Below are 25,665 nucleotides of genomic sequence, written 5' to 3'. Positions count from 1 at the left end.
TCGCTAAGACAGTTCTTGTGGAATTGGCAAAGTGATATTTGGAAGCCCATAGACGGCTATGGTGAAAAAGGAAATATCCTCAGATGAAATCTGGAAAGAAGCTTTCTGAGAAACTGCTTAGTGTTCTGTGAATTCATCTCACAGCGTTACATGTGTATTTCTTGGATCTCTTTGCTAGCCTTATTTCTGTGGAATCTGAGTAGAGATATTTCGGATCCCTAAGAAGACAATAGGGCCAAAGGACATATCCTCCGATAACAAAGAGAAAGAAGCTTTCTGAGAAACTTCATTGTGTTCTGTGAAATCATCTCACAGAGTTACAGCTTTCCCCTCAAGAAGCCTTTCGCTAAGACAGTTCTTGTGGAATTGGCAAAGTGATATTTGGAAGCCCATAGAGGGCTATGGTGAAAAAGGAAATATCCTCAGATGAAATCTGGAAAGAAGCTTTCTGAGAAACTGCTTAGTGTTCTGTGAATTCATCTCACAGAGTTACATGTGTATTTCGTGGATCTCTTTGCTAGCCTTATTTCTGTGGAATCTGAGAACAGTAATTTCGGATCCCTTTGAAGACTATAGGGCCAAAGGAAATATCCTCCGATAACAAAGAGAAAGAAGCTTTCTGAGAAACTTCTTTGTGTTCTGTGAAATCATCTCACAGTGTTACAGCTTTCCCTTCAAGAAGCCTTTCGCTAAGACAGTTCTTGTGGAATTGGCAAAGTGATATTTGGAAGCCCATAGAGGGCTATGGTGAAAAAGGAAATATCCTCAGATGAAATCTGGAAAGAAGCTTTCTGAGAAACTGCTTAGTGTTCTGTGAATTCATCTCACAGAGTTACATGTGTATTTCTTGGATCTCTTTCCTTGCCTTATTTCTGTGGAATCTGAGTAGAGATATTTCGGATCCCTTAGAAGACAATAGGGCCCAAGGACATATCCTCCGATAACAAAGAGAAAGAAGCTTTGTGAGAAACTTCTTTGTGTTCTGTGAAATCATCTCACACAGTTACAGCTTTCCCCTCAAGAAGCCTTTCGCTAAGGCAGTTCTTGTGGAATTGGCAAAGTGATATTTGGAAGCCCATAGAGGGCTATGGTGAAAAAGGAAATATCCTCAGATGAAATCTGGAAAGAAGCTTTCTGAGAAACTGCTTAGTGTTCTGTGAATTCATCTCACAGAGTTACATGTGCTTTTCGTGGATCTCTTTGCTAGCCTTATTTCTGTGGAATCTGAGAACAGTTATTTCGGATCCCTTTGAAGACTATAGGGCCAAAGGAAATATCCTCCGATAACAAAGAGAAAGAAGCTTTCTGAGAAACTTCTTTGTGTTCTGTGAAATCATCTCAGAGAGTTACAGCTTTCCCCTCAAGAAGCCTTTCGCTAAGACAGTTCTTGTGGAATTGGCAAAGTGATATTTGGAAGCCCATAGAGGGCTATGGTGAAAAAGGAAATATCCTCAGATGAAATCTGGAAAGAAGCTTTCTGAGAAACTGCTTAGTGTTCTGTGAATTCATCTCACTGAGTTACATGTGTGTTTCATGGATCTCTTTGCTAGCCTTATTTCTGTGGAATCTGAGAACAGTTATTTCGGATCCCTTTGAAGACTATAGGGCCAAAGGAAATATCCTCCGATTAAAAAGAGAAAGAAGCTTTCTGAGAAACTTCTTTGTGTTCTGTGAAATCATCTCACAGAGTTACAGCATTCCCCTCAAGAAGCCTTTCGCTAAGTGAGTTCTTGTGGAATTGGCAAAGTGATATTCGGAGGCCCTTAGAGGGCTATGGTGAAAAAGGAAATATCCTCAGATGAAATCTGGAAAGAAGCTTTCTGAGAAACTGCTTAGTGTTCTGTGAATTCATCTCACAGAGTTACATGTGTATTTCTTGGATCTCTTTGCTAGCTTTATTTCTGTGGAATCTGAGTAGAGATATTTCGGATCCCTAAGAAGACAATAGGGCCAAAGGACATATCCTCCGATAACAAAGAGAAAGAAGCTTTCTGAGAAACTTCATTGTGTTCTGTGAAATCATCTCACAGAGTTACAGCTTTCCCCTCAAGAAGCCTTTCGCTAAGACAGTTCTTGTGGAATTGGCAAAGTGATATTTGGAAGCCCATAGAGGGCTATGGTGAAAAAGGAAATATCCTCAGATGAAATCTGGAAAGAAGCTTTCTGAGAAACTGCTTAGTGTTCTGTGAATTCATCTCAAAGAGTTACATGTGTATTTCGTGGATCTCTTTCCTAGCCTTATTTCTGTGGAATCTGAGAACAGATATTTCAGACCCCTTAGAAGACTATAGGGCCAAAGGACATATCCTCCGATAACAAAGAGAAAGAAGCTTTCTGAGAAACTTCTTTGTGTTCTGTGAAATCATCTCACAGAGTTACAGCTTTCCCCTCAAGAAGCCTTTCGCTAAGACAGTTCTTGTGGAATTGGAAAAGTGATATTTGGAAGCCCATAGAGGGCTATGGTGAAAAAGGAAATATCCTCAGATGAAATCTGGAAAGAAGCTTTCTGAGAAACTGCTTAGTGTTCTGTGAATTCATCTCACAGAGTTACATGTGTATTTCGTGGATCTCTTTGCTAGCCTTATTTCTGTGGAATCTGAGAACAGTAATTTCGGATCCCTTTGAAGACTATAGGGCCAAAGGAAATATCCTCCGATAACAAAGAGAAAGAAGCTTTCTGAGAAACTTCTTTGTGTTCTGTGAAATCATCTCACAGAGTTACAGCTTTCCCTTCAAGAAGCCTTTCGCTAAGACAGTTCTTGTGGAATTGGCAAAGTGATATTTGGAAGCCCATAGAGGGCTATGGTGAAAAAGGAAATATCCTCAGATGAAATCTGGAAAGAAGCTTTCTGAGAAACTGCTTTGTGTTCTGTGAATTCATCCCACAGAGTTACATGTGTATTTCTTGGATCTCTTTGCTAGCCTTATTTCTGTGGAATCTGAGTAGAGATATTTCGGATCCCTTAGAAGACAATAGGGCCCAAGGACATATCCTCCGATAACAAAGAGAAAGAAGCTTTCTGAGAAACTTCTTTGTGTTCTGTGAAATCATCTCACAGAGTTACAGCTTTCCCCTCAAGAAGCCTTTCGCTAAGACAGTTCTTGTGGAATTGGAAATGTGATATTTGGAAGCCCATAGAGGGCTATGGTGAAAAAGGAAATATCCTCAGATGAAATCTGGAAAGAAGCTTTCTGAGAAACTGCTTAGTGTTCTGTGAATTCATCTCACAGAGTTACATGTGTATTTCGTGGATCTCTTTGCTAGCCTTATTTCTGTGGAATCCGAGAACAGATATTTCGGATCCCTTTGAAGACTATAGGGCCAAAGGAAATATCCTCCGATAACAAAGAGAAAGAAGCTTTCTGAGAAACTTCTTTGTGTTCTGTGAAATCATCTCAGAGAGTTACAGCTTTCCCCTCAAGAAGCCTTTCGCTAAGACAGTTCTTATGGAATTGGCAAAGTGATATTTGGAAGCCCATAGAGGGCTATGGTGAAAAAGGAAATATCCTCAGATGAAATCCGGAAAGAAGCTTTCTGAGAAACTGCTTAGTGTTCTGTGAATTCATCTCACAGATTTACATGTGTATTTCTTGGATCTCTTTGCTAGCCTTATTTCTGTGGAATCTGAGTAGAGATATTTCGGATCCCTTAGAAGACAATAGGGCCCAAGGACATATCCTCCGATAACAAAGAGAAAGAAGCTTTGTGAGAAACTTCTTTGTGTTCTGTGAAATCATCTCACACAGTTACAGCTTTCCCCTCAAGAAGCCTTTCGCTAAGGCAGTTCTTGTGGAATTGGCAAAGTGATATTTGGAAGCCCATAGAGGGCTATGGTGAAAAAGGAAATATCCTCAGATGAAATCTGGAAAGAAGCTTTCTGAGAAACTGCTTAGTGTTCTGTGAATTCATCTCACAGAGTTACATGTGTATTTCGTGGATCTCTTTGCTAGCCTTATTTCTGTGGAATCTGAGAACAGTTATTTCGGATCCCTTTGAAGACTATAGGGCCAAAGGACATATCCTCAGATAACAAAGAGAAAGAAGCTTTCTGAGAAACTTCTTTGTGTTCTGTGAAATCATCTCACAGAGTTACAGCTTTCCCCTCAAGAAGCCTTTCGCTAAGACAGTTCTTGTGGAATTGGCAAAGTGATATTTGGAAGCCCATAGAGGGCTATGGTGAAAAAGGAAATATCCTCAAATGAAATCTGGAAAGAAGCCTTCTGAGAAACTGCTTAGTGTTCTGTGAATTCATCTCACAGAGTTACATGTGCGTTTCGTGTATCTCTTTGCTAGCCTTATTTCTGTGGAATCTGAGAACAGTTATTTCGGATCCCTTTGAAGACTATAGGGCCAAAGGAAATATCCTCCGATTACAAAGAGAAAGAAGCTTTCTGAGAAACTTCTTTGTGTTCTGTGAAATCATCTCACAGAGTTACAGCTTTCCCTTCAAGAAGCCTTTCGCTAAGACAGTTCCTGTGGAATTGGCAAAGTGATATTTGGAAGCCCATAGAGGGCTATGGTGAAAAAGGAAATATCCTCAGATGAAATCTGGAAAGAAGCTTTCTGAGAAACTGCTTAGTGTTCTGTGAATTCATCTCAAAGAGTTACATGTGTATTTCGTGGATCTCTTTCCTAGCCTTATTTCTGTGGAATCTGAGAACAGTTATTTCGGATCCCTTAGAAGACTATAGGGCCAAAGGACATATCCTCCGATAACAAAGAGAAAGAAGCTTTCTGAGAAACTTCTTTGTGTTCTGTGAAATCATCTCACAGAGTTACAGCTTTCCCCTCAAGAAGCCTTTCGCTAAGACAGTTCTTGTGGAATTGGCAAAGTGATATTTGGAAGCCCATAGAGGGCTATGGTGAAAAAGGAAATATCATCAGATGAAATCTGGAAAGAAGTTTTCTGAGAAACTGATTGTGTTCTGTGAATTCATCTCACAGAGTTACATGGGTATTTCTTGGATCTCTTTGCTAGCCTTATTTCTGTGGAATCTGAGAAGAGATATTTCGGATCCCTTAGAAGACAATAGGGCCCAAGGACATATCCTCCGATAACAAAGAGAAAGAAGCTTTCTGAGAAACTTCTTTGTGTTCTGTGAAATCATCTCACAGAGTTACAGCTTTCCCCTCAAGAAGCCTTTCGCTAAAACAGTTATTGTGGAATTGGAAAAGTGATATTTGGAAGCCCATAGAGGGCTATGGTGAAAAAGGAAATATCCTCAGATGAAATCTGGAAAGAAGCTTTCTGAGAAACTGCTTAGTGTTCTGTGAATTCATCTCACAGAGTTACATGTGTATTTCTTGGATCTCTTTCCTAGCCTTATTTCTGTGGAATCTGAGTAGAGATATTTCGGATCCCTTAGAAGACAATAGGGCCCAAGGACATAACCTCCGATAACAAAGAGAAAGAAGCTTTCTGAGAAACTTCTTTGTGTTCTGTGAAATCATCTCACACAGTTACAGCTTTCCCCTCAAGAAGCCTTTCGCTAAGGCAGTTCTTGTGGAATTGGCAAAGTGATATTTGCAAGCCCATAGAGGGCTATGGTGAAAAAGGAAATATCCTCAGATGAAATCTGGAAAGAAGCTTTCTGAGAAACTGCTTAGTGTTCTGTGAATTCATCTCACAGAGTTACATGTGTATTTCGTGGATCTCTTTGCTAGCCTTATTTCTGTGGAATCTGAGAACAGTTATTTCGGATCCCTTTGAAGACTATAGGGCCAAAGGAAATATCCTCCGATAACAAAGAGAAAGAAGCTTTCTGAGAAACTTCTTTGTGTTCTGTGAAATCATCTCAGAGAGTTACGGCTTTCCCCTCAAGAAGCCTTTCGCTAAGACAGTTCTTGTGGAATTGGCAAAGTGATATTTGGAAGCCCATAGAGGGCTATGGTGAAAAAGGAAATATCCTCAGATGAAATCTGGAAAGAAGCTTTCTGAGAAACTGCTTAGTGTTCTGTGAATTCATCTCACAGAGTTACATGTGCTTTTCGTGGATCTCTTTGCTAGCCTTTTTTCTGTGGAATCTGAGAACAGTTATTTCGGATCCCTTTGAAGACTATAGGGCCAAAGGAAATATCCTCCGATTACAAAGAGAAAGAAGCTTTCTGAGAAACTTCTTTGTGTTCTGTGAAATCATCTCACAGAGTTACAGCTTTCCCTTCAAGAAGCCTTTCGCTAAGACAGTTCTTGTGGAATTGGCAAAGTGATATTTGGAAGCCCATAGAGGGCTATGGTGAAAAAGGAAATATCCTCAGATGAAATCTGGAAAGAAGCTTTCTGAGAAACTGCTTAGTGTTCTGTGAATTCGACTCACAGAGTTACATGTGTATTTCTTGGATCTCTTTGCTAGCCTTATTTCTGTGGAATCTGAGTAGAGATATTTCGGATCCCTAAGAAGACAATAGGGCCAAAGGACATATCCTCCGATAACAAAGAGAAAGAAGCTTTCTGAGAAACTTCATTGTGTTCTGTGAAATCATCTCACAGAGTTACATGGGTATTTCGTGGATCTCTTTGCTAGCCTTATTTCTGTGGAATCTGAGAAGAGATATTTCGGATCCCTTAGAAGACAATAGGGCCCAAGGACATATCCTCCGATAACAAAGAGAAAGAAGCTTTCTGAGAAACTTCTTTGTGTTCTGTGAAATCATCTCACAGAGTTACAGCTTTCCCCTCAAGAAGCCTTTCGCTAAGACAGTTCTTGTGGAATTGGAAAAGTGATATTTGGAAGCCCATAGAGGGCTATGGTGAAAAAGGAAATATCCTCAGATGAAATCTGGAAAGAAGCTTTCTGAGAAACTGCTTAGTGTTCTGTGAATTCATCTCACAGAGTTACATGTGTATTTCTTGGATCTCTTTGCTAGCGTTATTTCTGTGGAATCTGAGTAGAGATATTTCGGATCCCTTAGAAGACAATAGGGCCCAAGGACATATCCTCCGATAACAAAGAGAAAGAAGCTTTCTGAGAAACTTCTTTGTGTTCTGTGAAATCATCTCACAGAGTTACAGCTTTCCCCTCAAGAAGCCTTTCGCTAAGACAGTTCTTGTGGAATTGGAAAAGTGATATTTGGAAGCCCATAGAGGGCTATGGTGAAAAAGGAAATATCCTCAGATGAAATCTGGAAAGAAGCTTTCTGAGAAACTGCTTAGTGTTCTGTGAATTCATCTCACAGAGTTACATGTGTATTTCGTGGATCTCTTTGCTAGCCTTATTTCTGTGGAATCTGAGAACAGATATTTCGGATCCCTTTGAAGACTATAGGGCCAAAGGAAATATCCTCCGATAACAAAGAGAAAGAAGCTTTCAGAGAAACTTCTTTGTGTTCTGTGAAATCATCTCAGAGAGTTACAGCTTTCCCCTCAAGAAGCCTTTCGCTAAGACAGTTCTTATGGAATTGGCAAAGTGATATTTGGAAGCCCATAGAGGGCTATGGTGAAAAAGGAAATATCCTCAGATGAAATCCGGAAAGAAGCTTTCTGAGAAACTGCTTAGTGTTCTGTGAATTCATCTCACAGAGTTACATGTGTATTTCTTGGATCTCTTTGCTAGCCTTATTTCTGTGGAATCTGAGTAGAGATATTTCGGATCCCTTAGAAGACAATAGGGCCCAAGGACATATCCTCCGATAACAAAGAGAAAGAAGCTTTGTGAGAAACTTCTTTGTGTTCTGAGAAATCATCTCACACAGTTACAGCTTTCCCCTCAAGAAGCCTTTCGCTAAGGCAGTTCTTGTGGAATTGGCAAAGTGATATTTGCAAGCCCATAGAGGGCTATGGTGAAAAAGGAAATATCCTCAGATGAAATCTGGAAAGAAGCTTTCTGAGAAACTGCTTAGTGTTCTGTGAATTCATCTCACAGAGTTACTTGTGTATTTCGTGGATCTCTTTGCTAGCCTTATTTCTGTGGAATCTGAGAACAGTTATTTCGGATCCCTTTGAAGACTATAGGGCCAAAGGACATATCCTCAGATAACAAAGAGAAAGAAGCTTTCTGAGAAACTTCTTTGTGTTCTGTGAAATCATCTCAGAGAGTTACAGCTTTCCCCTCAAGAAGCCTTTCGCTAAGACAGTTCTTGTGGAATTGGCAAAGTGATATTTGGAAGCCCATAGAGGGCTATGGTGAAAAAGGAAATATCCTCAAATGAAATCTGGAAAGAAGCCTTCTGAGAAACTGCTTAGTGTTCTGTGAATTCATCTCACAGAGTTACATGTGCGTTTCGTGGATCTCTTTGCTAGCCTTATTTCTGTGGAATCTGAGAACAGTTATTTCGGATCCCTTTGAAGACTATAGGGCCAAAGGAAATATCCTCCGATTACAAAGAGAAAGAAGCTTTATGAGAAACTTCTTTGTGTTCTGTGAAATCATCTCACAGAGTTACAGCTTTCCCTTCAAGAAGCCTTTCGCTAAGACAGTTCTTGTGGAATTGGCAAAGTGATATTTGGAAGCCCATAGAGGGCTATGGTGAAAAAGGAAATATCCTCAGATGAAATCAGGAAAGAAGCTTTCTGAGAAACTGCTTAGTGTTCTGTGAATTCATCTCAAAGAGTTACATGTGTATTTCGTGGATCTCTTTGCTAGCCTTATTTCTGTGGAATCTGAGTAGAGATATTTCGGATCCCTAAGAAGACAATAGGGCCAAAGGACATATACTCCGATAACAAAGAGAAAGAAGCTTTCTGAGAAACTTCTTTGTGTTCTGTGAAATCATCTCACAGAGTTACAGCTTTCCCCTCAAGAAGCCTTTCGCTAAGACAGTTCTTGTGGAATTGGCAAAGTGATATTTGGAAGCCCATAGAGGGCTATGGTGAAAAAGGAAATATCCTCAGATGAAATCTGGAAAGAAGCTTTCTGAGAAACTGCTTAGTGTTCTGTGAATTCATCTCAAAGAGTTACATGTGTATTTCGTGGATCTCTTTCCTAGCCTTATTTCTGTGGAATCTGAGAACAGATATTTCGGACCCCTTAGAAGACTATAGGGCCAAAGGACATATCCTCCGATAACAAAGAGAAAGAAGCTTTCTGAGAAACTTCTTTGTGTTCTGTGAAATCATCTCACAGAGTTACAGCTTTCCCCTCAAGAAGCCTTTCGCTAAGACAGTTCTTCTGGAATTGGCAAAGTGATATTTGGAAGCCCATAGAGGGCTATGGTGAAAAAGGAAATATCATCAGATGAAATCTGGAAAGAAGCTTTCTGAGAAACTGATTAGTGTTCTGTGAATTCATCTCACAGAGTTACATGGGTATTTCGTGGATCTCTTTGCTAGCCTTATTTCTGTGGAATCTGAGAAGTGATATATCGGATCCCTTAGAAGACAATAGGGCCCTAGGACATATCCTCCGATAACAAAGAGAAAGAAGCTTTCTGAGAAACTTCTTTGTGTTCTGTGAAATCATCTCACAGAGTTACAGCTTTCCCCTCAAGAAGCCTTTCGCTAAGACAGTTCTTGTGGAATTGGAAAAGTGATATTTGGAAGCCCATAGAGGGCTATGGTGAAAAAGGAAATATCCTCAGATGAAATCTGGAAAGAAGCTTTCTGAGAAACTGCTTAGTGTTCTGTGAATTCATCTCACAGAGTTACATGTGTATTTCGTGGATCTCTTTGCTAGCCTTATTTCTGTGGAATCTGAGAACAGTTATTTCGGATCCCTTTGAAGACTACAGGGCCAAAGGAAATATCCTCCGATAACAAAGAGAAAGAAGTTTTCTGAGAAACTTCTTTGTGTTCTGTGAAATCATTTCACAGAGGTACAGCTTTCCCTTCAAGAAGCCTTTCGCTAAGACAGTTCTTGTGGAATTGGAAAAGTGATATATGGAAGCCCATAGAGGGCTATGGTGAAAAAGGAAATATACTCAGATGAAATCTGGAAAGAAGCTTTCTGAGAAACTGCTTAGTGTTCTGTGAATTCATCTCACAGAGTTACATGTGTATTTCTTGGATCTCTTTGCTAGCCTTATTTCTGTGGAATCTGAGTAGAGATATTTCGGATCCCTTAGAAGACAATAGGGCCAAAGGACATATCCTCAGATAACAAAGAGAAAGAAGCTTTCTGAGAAACTTCTTTGTGTTCTGTGGAATCATCTCACAGAGTTACAGCTTTCCCCTCAAGAAGCCTTTCGCTAAGACAGTTCTTGTGGAATTGGAAAAGTGATATTTGGAAGCCCATAGAGGGCTATGGTGAAAAAGGAAATATCCTCAGATGAAATCTGGAAAGAAGCTTTCTGAGAAACTGCTTAGTGTTCTGTGAATTCATCTCACAGAGTTACATGTGTATTTCGTGGATCTCTTTGCTAGCCTTATTTCTGTGGAATCTGAGTAGAGATATTTCGTATCCCTTAGAAGACTATATGGCCAAAGGACATATCCTCCGATAACAAAGAGAAAGAAGCTTTCTGAGAAACTTCTTTGTGTTCTGTGAAATCATCTCACAGAGTTACAGCTTTCTCCTCAAGAAGCCTTTTGCTGAGACAGTTCTTGTGGAATTGGCAAAGTGATATTTGGAAGCCCATAGAGGGCTATGGTGAAAAAGGAAATATCCTCAGATGAAATCTGGAAAGAAGCTTTCTGAGAAACTGTTTAGTGTTCTGTGAATTCATCTCACTGAGTTACATGTGTGTTTCGTGGATCTCTTTGCTAGCCTTATTTCTGTGGAATCAGAGAACAGTTATTTCCGATCCCTTTGAAGAGTATAGGGCCAAAGGAAATATCCTCCGATTACAAAGAGAAAGAAGCTTTCTGAGAAACTTCTTTGTGTTCTGTGAAATCATCTCACAGAGTTACAGCTTTCCCTTCAAGAAGCCTTTCGCTAAGACAGTTCTTGTGGAATTGGCAAAGTGATATTTGGAAGCCCATAGAGGGCTATGGTGAAAAAGGAAATATCCTCAGATGAAATCTGGAAAGAAGCTTTCTGAGAAACTGCTTAGTGTTCTGTGAATTCATCTCACAGAGTTACATGTGTATTTCTTGGATCTCTTTGCTAGCCTTATTTCTGTGGAATCTGAGTAGAGATATTTCGGATCCCTAAGAAGACAATAGGGCCAAAGGACATATCCTCCGATAACAAAGAGAAAGAAGCTTTCTGAGAAACTTCATTGTGTTCTGTGAAATCATCTCACAGAGTTACAGCTTTCCCCTCAAGAAGCCTTTCGCTAAGACAGTTGTTGTGGAATTGGCAAAGTGATATTTGGAAGCCCATAGAGGGCTATGGTGAAAAAGGAAATATCCTCAGATGAAATCTGGAAAGAAGCTTTCTGAGAAACTGCTTAGTGTTCTGTGAATTCATCTCAAAGAGTTACATGTGTATTTCGTGGATCTCTTTCCTAGCCTTATTTCTGTGGAATCTGAGAACAGATATTTCGGACCCCTTAGAAGACTATAGGGCCAAAGGACATATCCTCCGATAACAAAGAGAAAGAAGCTTTCTGAGAAACTTCTTTGTGTTCTGTGAAATCATCTCACAGAGTTACAGCTTTCCCCTCAAGAAGCCTTTCGCTAAGACAGTTCTTCTGGAATTGGCAGAGTGATATTTGGAAGCCCATAGAGGGCTATGGTGAAAAAGGAAATATCATCAGATGAAATCTGGAAAGAAGCTTTCTGAGAAACTGATTAGTGTTCTGTGAATTCATCTCACAGAGTTACATGGGTATTTCGTGGATCTCTTTGCTAGCCTTATTTCTGTGGAATCTGAGAAGAGATATTTCGGATCCCTTAGAAGACAATAGGGCCCAAGGACATATCCTCCGATAACAAAGAGAAAGAAGCTTTCTGAGAAACTTCTTTGTGTTCTGTGAAATCATCTCACAGAGTTACAGCTTTCCCCTCAAGAAGCCTTTCGCTAAGACAGTTCTTGTGGAATTGGAAAAGTGATATTTGGAAGCCCATAGAGGGCTATGGTGAAAAAGGAAATATCCTCAGATGAAATCTGGAAAGAAGCTTTCTGAGAAACTGCTTAGTGTTCTGTGAATTCATCTCACAGAGTTACATGTGTATTTCTTGGATCTCTTTGCTAGCCTTATTTCTGTGGAATCTGAGTAGAGATATTTCGGATCCCTTAGAAGACAATAGGGCCCAAGGACATATCCTCCGATAACAAAGAGAAAGAAGCTTTCTGAGAAACTTCTTTGTGTTCTGTGAAATCATCTCACAGAGTTACAGCTTTCCCCTCAAGAAGCCTTTCGCTAAGACAGTTCTTGTGGAATTGGAAAAGTGATATTTGGAAGCCCATAGAGGGCTATGGTGAAAAAGGAAATATCCTCAGATGAAATCTGGAAAGAAGCTTTCTGAGAAACTGCTTAGTGTTCTGTGAATTCATCTCACAGAGTTACATGTGTATTTCGTGGATCTCTTTGCTAGCCTTATTTCTGTGGAATCTGAGAACAGATATTTCGGATCCCTTTGAAGACTATAGGGCCAAAGGAAATATCCTCCGATAACAAAGAGAAAGAAGCTTTCAGAGAAACTTCTTTGTGTTCTGTGAAATCATCTCAGAGAGTTACAGCTTTCCCCTCAAGAAGCCTTTCGCTAAGACAGTTCTTATGGAATTGGCAAAGTGATATTTGGAAGCCCATAGAGGGCTATGGTGAAAAAGGAAATATCCTCAGATGAAATCCGGAAAGAAGCTTTCTGAGAAACTGCTTAGTGTTCTGTGAATTCATCTCACAGAGTTACATGTGTATTTCTTGGATCTCTTTGCTAGCCTTATTTCTGTGGAATCTGAGTAGAGATATTTCGGATCCCTTAGAAGACAATAGGGCCCAAGGACATATCCTCCGATAACAAAGAGAAAGAAGCTTTGTGAGAAACTTCTTTGTGTTCTGAGAAATCATCTCACACAGTTACAGCTTTCCCCTCAAGAAGCCTTTCGCTAAGGCAGTTCTTGTGGAATTGGCAAAGTGATATTTGCAAGCCCATAGAGGGCTATGGTGAAAAAGGAAATATCCTCAGATGAAATCTGGAAAGAAGCTTTCTGAGAAACTGCTTAGTGTTCTGTGAATTCATCTCACAGAGTTACTTGTGTATTTCGTGGATCTCTTTGCTAGCCTTATTTCTGTGGAATCTGAGAACAGTTATTTCGGATCCCTTTGAAGACTATAGGGCCAAAGGACATATCCTCAGATAACAAAGAGAAAGAAGCTTTCTGAGAAACTTCTTTGTGTTCTGTGAAATCATCTCTGAGAGTTACAGCTTTCCCCTCAAGAAGCCTTTCGCTAAGACAGTTCTTGTGGAATTGGCAAAGTGATATTTGGAAGCCCATAGAGGGCTATGGTGAAAAAGGAAATATCCTCAAATGAAATCTGGAAAGAAGCCTTCTGAGAAACTGCTTAGTGTTCTGTGAATTCATCTCACAGAGTTACATGTGCGTTTCGTGTATCTCTTTCCTAGCCTTATTTCTGTGGAATCTGAGAACAGATATTTCGGACCCCTTAGAAGACTATAGGGCCAAAGGACATATCCTCCGATAACAAAGAGAAAGAAGCTTTCTGAGAAACTTCTTTGTGTTCTGTGAAATCATCTCACAGAGTTACAGCTTTCCCCTCAAGAAGCCTTTCGCTAAGACAGTTCTTCTGGAATTGGCAAAGTGATATTTGGAAGCCCATAGAGGGCTATGGAGAAAAAGGAAATATCATCAGATGAAATCTGGAAAGAAGCTTTCTGAGAAACTGATTAGTGTTCTGTGAATTCATCTCACAGAGTTACATGGGTATTTCGTGGATCTCTTTGCTAGCCTTATTTCTGTGGAATCTGAGAAGAGATATATCGGATCCCTTAGAAGACAATAGGGCCCAAGGACATATCCTCCGATAACAAAGAGAAAGAAGCTTTCTGAGAAACTTCTTTGTGTTCTGTGAAATCATCTCACAGAGTTACAGCTTTCCCCTCAAGAAGCCTTTCGCTAAGACAGTTCTTGTGGAATTGGAAAAGTGATATTTGGAAGCCCATAGAGGGCTATGGTGAAAAAGGAAATATCCTCAGATGAAATCTGGAAAGAAGCTTTCTGAGAAACTCCTTAGTGTTCTGTGAATTCATCTCACAGAGTTACATGTGTATTTCGTGGATCTCTTTGCTAGCCTTATTTCTGTGGAATCTGAGAACAGTTATTTCGGATCCCTTTGAAGACTATAGGGCCAAAGGAAATATCCTCCGATAACAAAGAGAAAGAAGTTTTCTGAGAAACTTCTTTGTGTTCTGTGAAATCATTTCACAGAGGTACAGCTTTCCCTTCAAGAAGCCTTTCGCTAAGACAGTTCTTGTGGAATTGGAAAAGTGATATTTGGAAGCCCATAGAGGGCTATGGTGAAAAAGGAAATATACTCAGATGAAATCTGGAAAGAAGCTTTCTGAGAAACTGCTTAGTGTTCTGTGAATTCATCTCACAGAGTTACATGTGTATTTCTTGGATCTCTTTGCTAGCCTTATTTCTGTGGAATCTGAGTAGAGATATTTCGGATCCCTTAGAAGACAATAGGGCCAAAGGACATATCCTCAGATAGCAAAGAGAAAGAAGCTTTCTGAGAAACTTCTTTGTGTTCTGTGGAATCATCTCACAGAGTTACAGCTTTCCCCTCAAGAAGCCTTTCGCTAAGACAGTTCTTGTGGAATTGGAAAAGTGATATTTGGAAGCCCATAGAGGGCTATGGTGAAAAAGGAAATATCCTCAGATGAAATCTGGAAAGAAGCTTTCTGAGAAACTGCTTAGTGTTCTGTGAATTCATCTCACAGAGTTACATGTGTATTTCGTGGATCTCTTTGCTAGCCTTATTTCTGTGGAATCTGAGAACAGTAATTTCGGATCCCTTTGAAGACTATAGGGCCAAAGGAAATATCCTCCGATAACAAAGAGAAAGAAGCTTTCTGAGAAACTTCATTGTGTTCTGTGAAATCATCTCACAGAGTTACAGCTTTCCCTTCAAGAAGCCTTTCGCTAAGACAGTTCTTGTGGAATTGGCAAAGTGATATTTGGAAGCCCATAGAGGGCTATGGTGAAAAAGGAAATATCCTCAGATGAAATCTGGAAAGAAGCTTTCTGAGAAACTGCTTAGTGTTCTGTGAATTCATCTCACAGAGTTACATGTGTATTTCTTGGATCTCTTTGCTAGCCTTATTTCTGTGGAATCTGAGTAGAGATATTTCGGATCCCTTAGAAGACAATAGGGCCCAAGGACATATCCTCCGATAACAAAGAGAAAGAAGCTTTCTGAGAAACTTCTTTGTGTTCTGTGAAATCATCTCACAGAGTTACAGCTTTCCCCTCAAGAAGCCTTTCGCTAAGACAGTTCTTGTGGAATTGGAAAAGTGATATTTGGAAGCCCATAGAGGGCTATGGTGAAAAAGGAAATATCCTCAGATGAAATCTGGAAAGAAGCTTTCTGAGAAACTGCTTAGTGTTCTGTGAATTCATCTCACCGAGTTACATGTGTATTTCTTGGATCTCTTTGCTAGCCTTATTTCTGTGGAATCTGAGAACAGATATTTCGGATCCATTTGAAGACTATAGGGCCAAAGGAAATATCCTCCGATAACAAAGAGAAAGAAGCTTTCTGAGAAACTTCTTTGTGTTCTGTGAAATCATCTCAGAGAGTTACAGCTTTCCCCTCAAGAAGCCTTTCGCTAAGACAGTTCTTGTGGAATTGGCAAAGTGATATTTGGAAGCCCATAGAGGGCTATGGTGAAAAAGGAAATATCCTCAGATGAAATCTGGAAAGAAGCTTTCTGAGAAACTGCTTAGTGTTCTGTGAATTCATCTCACTGAGTTACATGTGTGTTTCGTGGATCTCTTTGCTAGACTTATTTCTGTGGAATCAGAGAACAGTTATTTCGGATCCCTTTGAAGACTATAGGGCCAAAGGAAATATCCTCCGATTACAAAGAGAAAGAAGCTTTCTGAGAAACTTCTTTGTGTTCTGTGAAATCATCTCACAGAGTTACAGCTTTCCCCTCAAGAAGCCTTTCGCTAAGTGAGTTCTTGTGGAATTGGCAAAGTGATATTCGGAGGCCCTTAGAGGGCTATGGTGAAAAAGGAAATATCCTCAGATGAAATCTGGAAAGAAGCTTTCTGAGAAACTGCTTAGTGTTCTGTGAATTCATCTCACAGAGTTACATGTGTATTTCTTGGATCTCTTTGCTAGCCTTATTTCTGTGGAATCTGAGTAGAGATATTTCGGATCCCTAAGAAGACAATAGGGCCAAAGGACATATCCTCCGATAACAAAGAGAAAGAAGCTTTCTGAGAAACTTCTTTGTGTTCTGTGAAATCATCTCACAGAGTTGCAACTTTCCCCTCAAGAAGCCTTTCGCTAAGACAGTTCTTGTGGAATTGGAAAAGTGATATTGGGAAGCCCATAGAGGGCTATGGTGAAAAAGGAAATATCCTCAGATGAAATCTGGAAAGAAGCTTTCTGAGAAACTGCTTAGTGTTCTGTGAATTCATCTCACAGAGTTACATGTGTATTTCGTGGATCTCTTTGCTAGCCTTATTTCTGTGGAATCTGAGAACAGTTATTTCGGATCCCTTTGAAGACTATAGGGCCAAAGGAAATATCCTCCGATAACAAAGAGAAAGAAGCTTTCTGAGAAACTTCTTTGTGTTCTGTGAAATCATCTCACAGAGTTACAGCTTTCCCTTCAAGAAGCCTTTCGCTAAGACAGTTCTTGTGGAATTGGAAAAGTGATATTTGGAAGCCCATAGAGGGCTATGGTGAAAAAGGAAATATACTCAGATGAAATCTGGAAGGAAGCTTTCTGAGAAACTTCTTAGTGTTCTGTGAATTCATCTCACAGAGTTACATGTGTATTTCTTGGATCTCTTTGCTAGCCTTATTTCTGTGGAATCTGAGTAGAGATATTTCGGATCCCTTACAAGACAATAGGGCCAAAGGACATATCCTCAGATAACAAAGAGAAAGAAGCTTTCTGAGAAACTTCTTTGTGTTCTGTGGAATCATCTCACAGAGTTACAGCTTTCCCCTCAAGAAGCCTTTCGCTAAGACAGTTCTTGTGGAATTGGCAAAGTGATATTTGGAAGCCCATACAGGGCTATGGTGAAAAAGGAAATATCCTCAGATGAAATCTGGAAAGAAGCTTTCTGAGAAACTGCTTAGTGTTCTGTTAATTCATCTCACAGAGTTACATGTGTATTTCGTGGATCTCTTTGCTAGCCTTATTTCTGTGGAATCTGAGAACAGTTATTTCGCATCCCTTAGAAGACTATAGGGCCAAAGGACATATCCTCCGATAACAAAGAGAAAGAAGCTTTCTGAGAAACTTCTTTGTGTTCTGTGAAATCATCTCACAGAGTTACAGCTTTCCCCTCAAGAAGCCTTTCGCTAAGACAGTTCTTGTGGAATTGGTAAAGTGATATTTGGAAGCCCATAGAGGGCTATGGTGAAAAAGGAAATATCATCAGATGAAATCTGGAAAGAAGCTTTCTGAGAAACTGCTTAGTGTTCTGTGAATTCATCTCACAGAGTTACATGTGTATTGCGTGGATCTCTCTCCTAGCCTTATTTCTGTGGAATCTGAGAAGAGATATTTCGGATCCCTTTGAAGACTATAGGGCCACAGGAAATATCCTCCGATAACAAAGAGAAATAAGCTTTCTGAGAAACTTCTTTGTGTTCTGTGAAATCGTCTCACAGAGTTACAGCTTTCCCCTCAAGAAGCCTTTCGCTAAGACAGTTCTTGTGGAATTGGCAAAGTGATATTTGGAAGCCCATAGAGGGCTATGGTGAAAAAGGAAATATCCTCAGATGAAATCTGGAAAGAAGCTTTCTGAGAAACTGCTTAGTGTTCTGTGAATTCATCTCACAGATTTACACGTGTATTTCGTGGATCTCTTTGCTAGCCTTATTTCTGTGGAATCTGAGAACAGATATTTCGGATCCCTTAGAAGACTATAGGGCCAAAGGACATATCCTCCGATAACAAAGAGAAAGAAGCTTTCTGAGAAACTTCTTTGTGTTCTGTGAAATCATCTCAGAGAGTTATAGCTTTCCCCTCAAGAAGCCTTTCGCTAAGACAGTTCTTGTGGAATTGGCAAAGTGATATTTGGAAGCCCATAGAGGGCTATGGTGAAAAAGGAAATATCCTCAGATGAAATCTGGAAAGAAGCTTTCTGAGAAACTGCTTAGTGTTCTGTGAATTCATCTCAAAGAGTTACATGTGTATTGCGTGGATCTCTCTGCTAGCCTTATTTCTGTGGAATCTGAGAAGAGATATTTCGGATCCCTTTGAAGACTATAGGGCCACAGGAAATATCCTCCGATAACAAAGAGAAATAAGCTTTCTGAGAAACTTCTTTGTGTTCTGTGAAATCATCTCACAGAATTACAGCTTTTCCCTCAAGAAGCCTTTCGCTAAGACAGTTCTTGTGGAATTGGCAAAGTGATATTTGGAAGCCCATAGAGGGCTATGGTTAAAAAGGAAATATCCTCAGATGAAAATTGGAAAGAAGCTTTCTGAGAAACTGCTTAGTGTTCTGTGAATTCATCTCACAGATTTACACGTGTATTTCTTGGATCTCTTTGCTAGCCTTATTTCTGTGGAATCTGAGAACAGATATTTCGGATCCCTTAGAAGACTATAGGGCCAAAGGACATATCCTCCGATAACAAAGAGAAAGAAGCTTTCTGAGAAACTTCTTTGTGTTCTGTGAAATCATCTCAGAGTGTTACAGCTTTCCCCTCAAGAAGCCTTTCGCTAAGACAGTTCTTGTGGAATTGGCAAAGTGATATTTGGAAGCCCATAGAGGGCTATGGTGAAAAAGGAAATATCCTCAGATGAAATCTGGAAAGAAGCTTTCTGAGAAACTGCTTAGTGTTCTGTGAATTCATCTCACAGAGTTACATGTATATTTCGTGGATCTCTTTGCTAGCCTTATTTCTGTGGAATCTGAGAACAGATATTTCGGATCCCTTTGAAGACTATAGGGCCAAAGGACATATCCTCCGATAACAAAGAGAAAGAAGCTTTCTGAGAAACTTCTTTGTGTTCTGTGAAATCATCTCAGAGAGTTACAGCTTTCCCCTCAAGAAGCCTTTCGCTAAGACAGTTCTTGTGGAATTGGAAAAGTGATATTTGGAAGCCCATAGAGGGCTATGGTGAAAAAGGAAATATCCTCAGATGAAATCTGGAAAGAAGCTTTCTGAGAAACTGCTTAGTGTTCTGTGAATTCATCTCACAGAGTTACATGTGTATTTCGTGGATCTCTTTGCTAGCCTTATTTATGTGGAATCTGAGAACAGATATTTCGGATCCCTTTGAAGACTATAGGGCCAAAGGAAATATCCTCCGATAACAAAGAGAAAGAAGCTTTCTGAGAAACTTCTTTGTGTTCTGTGAAATCATCTCACAGAGTTACAGCTTTCCCTCAGGAAGCCTTTCGCTAAGACAGTTCTTGTGGAATTGGCAAAGTGATATTTGGAAGCCCATAGAGGGCTATGTTAAAAAAGGAAATATCCTCAGATGAAATCTGAAAAGAAGCTTTCTGAGAATCTGCTTAGTGTTCTGTGAATTCATCTCACAGACTTACATGTGTATTTCGTGGATCTCTTTGCTAGCCTTATTTCTGTGGAATCTGAGAACAGATATTTCGGATCCCTTAGAAGACTATAGGGCCAAAGGACATATCCTCCGATAACAAAGAGAAAGAAGCTTTCTGAGAAACTTCTTTGTGTTCTGTGAAATCATCTCAGAGAGTTATAGCTTTCCCCTCAAGAAGCCTTTCGCTAAGACAGTTCTTGTGGAATTGGCAAAGTGATATTTGGAAGCCCATAGAGGGCTATGGTGAAAAAGGAAATATCCTCAGATGAAATCTGGAAAGAAGCTTTCTGAGAAACTGCTTAGTGTTCTGTGAATTCATCTCAAAGAGTTACATGTGTATTTCGTGGATCTCTTTGCTAGCCTTATTTCTGTGGAATCTGAGAACAGATATTTCGGATCCCTTTGAAGACTATAGGGCCAAAGGAAATATCCTCCGATAACAAAGAGAAAGAAGCTTTCTGAGAAACTTCTTTGTGTTCTGTGAAATCATCTCACAGAGTTACAGCTTTCCCTCAGGAAGCCTTTCGCTAAGACAGTTCTTGTGGAATTGGCAAAGTGATATTTGGAAGCCCATAGAGGGCTATGTTGAAAAAGGAAATATCCTCAGATGAAATCTGAAAAGAAGCTTTCTGAGAATCTGCTTAGTGTTCTGTGAATTCATCTCACAGAGTTACATGTGTATTTCGTGGATCTCTTTGCTAGCCTTATTTCTGTGGAATCTGAGAAGAGATATTTCGGATCCCTTAGAAGACTATAGGGCCAAAGGACATATCCTCCGATAACAAAGAGAAAGAAGCTTTCTGAGAAACTTCTTTGTGTTCTGTGAAATCATCTCACAGAGTTACAGCTTTCCCCTCAAGTAGCCTTTCGCTAAGACAGTTCTTGTGGAATTGGTAAAGTGATATTTGGAAGCCCATAGAGGGCTATGGTGAAAAAGGAAATATCAACAGATGAAATCTGGAAAGAAGCTTTCTGAGAAACTGCTTAGTGTTCTGTGAATTCATCTCACAGAGTTACATGTGTATTGCGTGGATCTCTCTGCTAGCCTTATTTCTGTGGAATCTGAGAAGAGATATTTCGGATCCCTTTGAAGACTATAGGGCCACAGGAAATATCCTCCGATAACAAAGAGAAATAAGCTTTCTGAGAAACTTCTTTGTGTTCTGTGAAATCATCTCACAGAATTACAGCTTTTCCCTCAAGAAGCCTTTCGCTAAGACAGTTCTTGTGGAATTGGCAAAGTGATATTTGGAAGCCCATAGAGGGCTATGGTTAAAAAGGAAATATCCTCAGATGAAAATTGGAAAGAAGCTTTCTGAGAAACTGCTTAGTGTTCTGTGAATTCATCTCACAGATTTACACGTGTATTTCTTGGATCTCTTTGCTAGCCTTATTTCTGTGGAATCTGAGAACAGATATTTCGGATCCCTTAGAAGACTATAGGGCCAAAGGACATATCCTCCGATAACAAAGAGAAAGAAGCTTTCTGAGAAACTTCTTTGTGTTCTGTGAAATCATCTCAGAGTGTTACAGCTTTCCCCTCAAGAAGCCTTTCGCTAAGACAGTTCTTGTGGAATTGGCAAAGTGATATTTGGAAGCCCTTAGAGGGCTATGGTGAAAAAGGAAATATCCTCAGATGAAATCTGGAAAGAAGCTTTCTGAGAAACTGCTTAGTGTTCTGTGAATTCATCTCACAGAGTTACATGTATATTTCGTGGATCTCTTTGCTAGCCTTATTTCTGTGGAATCTGAGAACAGATATTTCGGATCCCTTTGAAGACTATAGGGCCAAAGGACATATCCTCCGATAACAAAGAGAAAGAAGCTTTCTGAGAAACTTCTTTGTGTTCTGTGAAATCATCTCAGAGAGTTACAGCTTTCCCCTCAAGAAGCCTTTCGCTAAGACAGTTCTTGTGGAATTGGAAAAGTGATATTTGGAAGCCCATAGAGGGCTATGGTGAAAAAGGAAATATCCTCAGATGAAATCTGGAAAGAAGCTTTCTGAGAAACTGCTTAGTGTTCTGTGAATTCATCTCACAGAGTTACATGTGTATTTCGTGGATCTCTTTGCTAGCCTTATTTATGTGGAATCTGAGAACAGATATTTCGGAACCCTTTGAAGACTATAGGGCCAAAGGAAATATCCTCCGATAACAAAGAGAAAGAAGCTTTCTGAGAAACTTCTTTGTGTTCTGTGAAATCATCTCACAGAGTTACAGCTTTCCCTCAGGAAGCCTTTCGCTAAGACAGTTCTTGTGGAATTGGCAAAGTGATATTTGGAAGCCCATAGAGGGCTATGTTAAAAAAGGAAATATCCTCAGATGAAATCTGAAAAGAAGCTTTCTGAGAATCTGCTTAGTGTTCTGTGAATTCATCTCACAGACTTACATGTGTATTTCGTGGATCGCTTTGCTAGCCTTTTTTCTGTGGAATCTGAGAACAGATATTTCGGATCCCTTTGAAGACTATAGGGCCAAAGGAAATATCCTCCGATAACAAAGAGAAAGAAGCTTTCTGAGAAACTTCTTTGTGTTCTGGAAATCATCTCACAGAGTTACAGCTTTCCCCTCAAGAAGCCTTTCGCTAAGACAGTTCTTGTGGAATTGGCAAAATGATATTTGGAAGCCCATAAAGGGCTATGTTGAAAAAGGAAATATCCTCAGATGAAATCTGGAAAGAAGCTTTCTGAGAATCTGCTTAGTGTTCTGTGAATTCATCTCACAGAGTTACATGTGTATTTCGTGGATCTCTTTGCTAGCCTTATTTCTGTGGAATCTGAGAACAGATATTTCGGATCCCTTTGAAGACTATAGGGCCAAAGGAAATATCCTCCGATAACAAAGAGAAAGAAGCTTTCTGAGAAACTTCTTTGTGTTCTTTGAAATCATCTCACAGAGTTTCAGCTTTCCCCTCAAGAAGCCTTTCGCTAAGACAGTTCTTGTGGAATTGGAAAAGTGATATTTGGAAGCCCATAGAGGGCTATGGTGAAAAAGGAAATATCCTCAGATGAAATCTGGAAAGAAGCTTTCTGAGAAACTGCTTAGTGTTCTGTGAATTCATCTCACAGAGTTACATGTGTATTTCGTGGATCTCTTTGCTAGCCTTATTTCTGTGGAATCTGAGAACAGTTATTTCGGATCCCTTTGAAGACTATAGGGCCAAAGGAAATATCCTCCGATAACAAAGAGAAAGAAGCTTTCTGAGAAACTTCTTTGTGTTCTGTGAAATCATCTCACAGAGTTACACCTTTCCCTTAAAGAAGCCTTTCGCTAAGACAGTTCTTGTGGAATTGGCAAAGTGATATTTGGAAGCCCATAGAGGGCTATGGTGAAAAAGGAAATATCCTCAGATGATATCTGGAAAGAAGCTTTCTGAGAAACTGCTTAGTGTTCTGTGAATTCATCTCACAGGGTTACATGTGTATATCTTGGATCTCTTTGCTAGCCTTATTTCTGTGGAATCTGAGAAGAGATATTTCGGATCCCTTGGAAGACTATAGGGCCACAGGAAATATCCTCCGAAAACAAAGAGAAAGAAGCTTTCTGAGAAACTGCTTAGTGTTCTGTGAATTCATCTCACAGAGTTACATGTGTATTTCGTGGATCTCTTTGCTAGCCTTATTTCTGTGGAATCTGAGTAGAGATATTTCGGATCCCTTAGAAGACAATAGGGCCACAGGAAATATCCTCCGATAACAAAGAGAAAGAAGCTTTCTGAGAAACTTCTTTGTGTTCTGTGAAATCATCTCAGAGAGTTACAGCTTTCCCCTCAAGAAGCCTTTCGCTAAGACAGTTCTTGTGGAATTGGCAAAATGATATTTGGAAGCCCATAGAGGGCTACGGTGAAAAAGGAAATATCCTCGGATGAAATCTGGAAAGAAGATTTCTGAGAAACTGCTTAGTGTTCTGTGAATTCATCTCACAGAGTTACATGTGTATTTCGTGGATCTCTTTGCTAGCCTTATTTCTGTGGAATCTGAGAACAGATATTTCGGATCCCTTAGAAGACTATAAGGCCAAAGGACATATCCTCCGATAACAAAGAGAAAGAAGCTTTCTGAGAAACTTCTTTGTGTTCTGTGAAATCATCTCACAGAGTTACAGCTTTCCCCTCAAGAAGCCTTTCGCTAAGACAGTTCTTGTGGAATTGGCAAAGTGATATTTGGAAGCCCATAGAGGGCTATGGTGAAAAAGGAAATATCCTCAGATGAAATCTGGAAAGAAGCTTTCTGAGAAACTGCTTAGTGTTCTGTGAATTCATCTCAAAGAGTTACATGTGTATTTCGTGGATCTCTTTGCTAGCCTTATTTCTGTGGAATCTGAGAACAGATATTTCGGATCCCTTTGAAGACTATAGGGCCAAAGGAAATATCCTCCGATAACAAAGAGAAAGAAGCTTTCTGAGAAACTTCTTTGTGTTCTGTGAAATCATCTCACAGAGTTACAGCTTTCCCTCAGGAAGCCTTTCGCTAAGACAGTTCTTGTGGAATTGGCAAAGTGATATTTGGAAGCCCATAGAGGGCTATGTTGAAAAAGGAAATATCCTCAGATGAAATCTGAAAAGAAGCTTTCTGAGAATCTGCTTAGTGTTCTGTGAATTCATCTCACAGAGTTACATGTGTATTTCGTGGATCTCTTTGCTAGCCTTATTTCTGTGGAATCTGAGAAGAGATATTTCGGATCCCTTAGAAGACTATAGGGCCAAAGGACATATCCTCCGATAACAAAGAGAAAGAAGCTTTCTGAGAAACTTCTTTGTGTTCTGTGAAATCATCTCACAGAGTTACAGCTTTCCCCTCAAGTAGCCTTTCGCTAAGACAGTTCTTGTGGAATTGGTAAAGTGATATTTGGAAGCCCATAGAGGGCTATGGTGAAAAAGGAAATATCAACAGATGAAATCTGGAAAGAAGCTTTCTGAGAAACTGCTTAGTGTTCTGTGAATTCATCTCACAGAGTTACATGTGTATTGCGTGGATCTCTCTGCTAGCCTTATTTCTGTGGAATCTGAGAAGAGATATTTCGGATCCCTTTGAAGACTATAGGGCCACAGGAAATATCCTCCGATAACAAAGAGAAATAAGCTTTCTGAGAAACTTCTTTGTGTTCTGTGAAATCATCTCACAGAATTACAGCTTTTCCCTCAAGAAGCCTTTCGCTAAGACAGTTCTTGTGGAATTGGCAAAGTGATATTTGGAAGCCCATAGAGGGCTATGGTTAAAAAGGAAATATCCTCAGATGAAAATTGGAAAGAAGCTTTCTGAGAAACTGCTTAGTGTTCTGTGAATTCATCTCACAGATTTACACGTGTATTTCTTGGATCTCTTTGCTAGCCTTATTTCTGTGGAATCTGAGAACAGATATTTCGGATCCCTTAGAAGACTATAGGGCCAAAGGACATATCCTCCGATAACAAAGAGAAAGAAGCTTTCTGAGAAACTTCTTTGTGTTCTGTGAAATCATCTCAGAGTGTTACAGCTTTCCCCTCAAGAAGCCTTTCGCTAAGACAGTTCTTGTGGAATTGGCAAAGTGATATTTGGAAGCCCTTAGAGGGCTATGGTGAAAAAGGAAATATCCTCAGATGAAATCTGGAAAGAAGCTTTCTGAGAAACTGCTTAGTGTTCTGTGAATTCATCTCACAGAGTTACATGTATATTTCGTGGATCTCTTTGCTAGCCTTATTTCTGTGGAATCTGAGAACAGATATTTCGGATCCCTTTGAAGACTATAGGGCCAAAGGACATATCCTCCGATAACAAAGAGAAAGAAGCTTTCTGAGAAACTTCTTTGTGTTCTGTGAAATCATCTCAGAGAGTTACAGCTTTCCCCTCAAGAAGCCTTTCGCTAAGACAGTTCTTGTGGAATTGGAAAAGTGATATTTGGAAGCCCATAGAGGGCTATGGTGAAAAAGGAAATATCCTCAGATGAAATCTGGAAAGAAGCTTTCTGAGAAACTGCTTAGTGTTCTGTGAATTCATCTCACAGAGTTACATGTGTATTTCGTGGATCTCTTTGCTAGCCTTATTTATGTGGAATCTGAGAACAGATATTTCGGATCCCTTTGAAGACTATAGGGCCAAAGGAAATATCCTCCGATAACAAAGAGAAAGAAGCTTTCTGAGAAACTTCTT

This window comes from Macaca nemestrina, chromosome 16, assembly GCF_043159975.1.
Source record: "Macaca nemestrina isolate mMacNem1 chromosome 16, mMacNem.hap1, whole genome shotgun sequence".
Lineage (NCBI taxonomy): Eukaryota > Metazoa > Chordata > Mammalia > Primates > Cercopithecidae > Macaca > Macaca nemestrina.
This window is presented reverse-complemented; position numbering follows the sequence as displayed.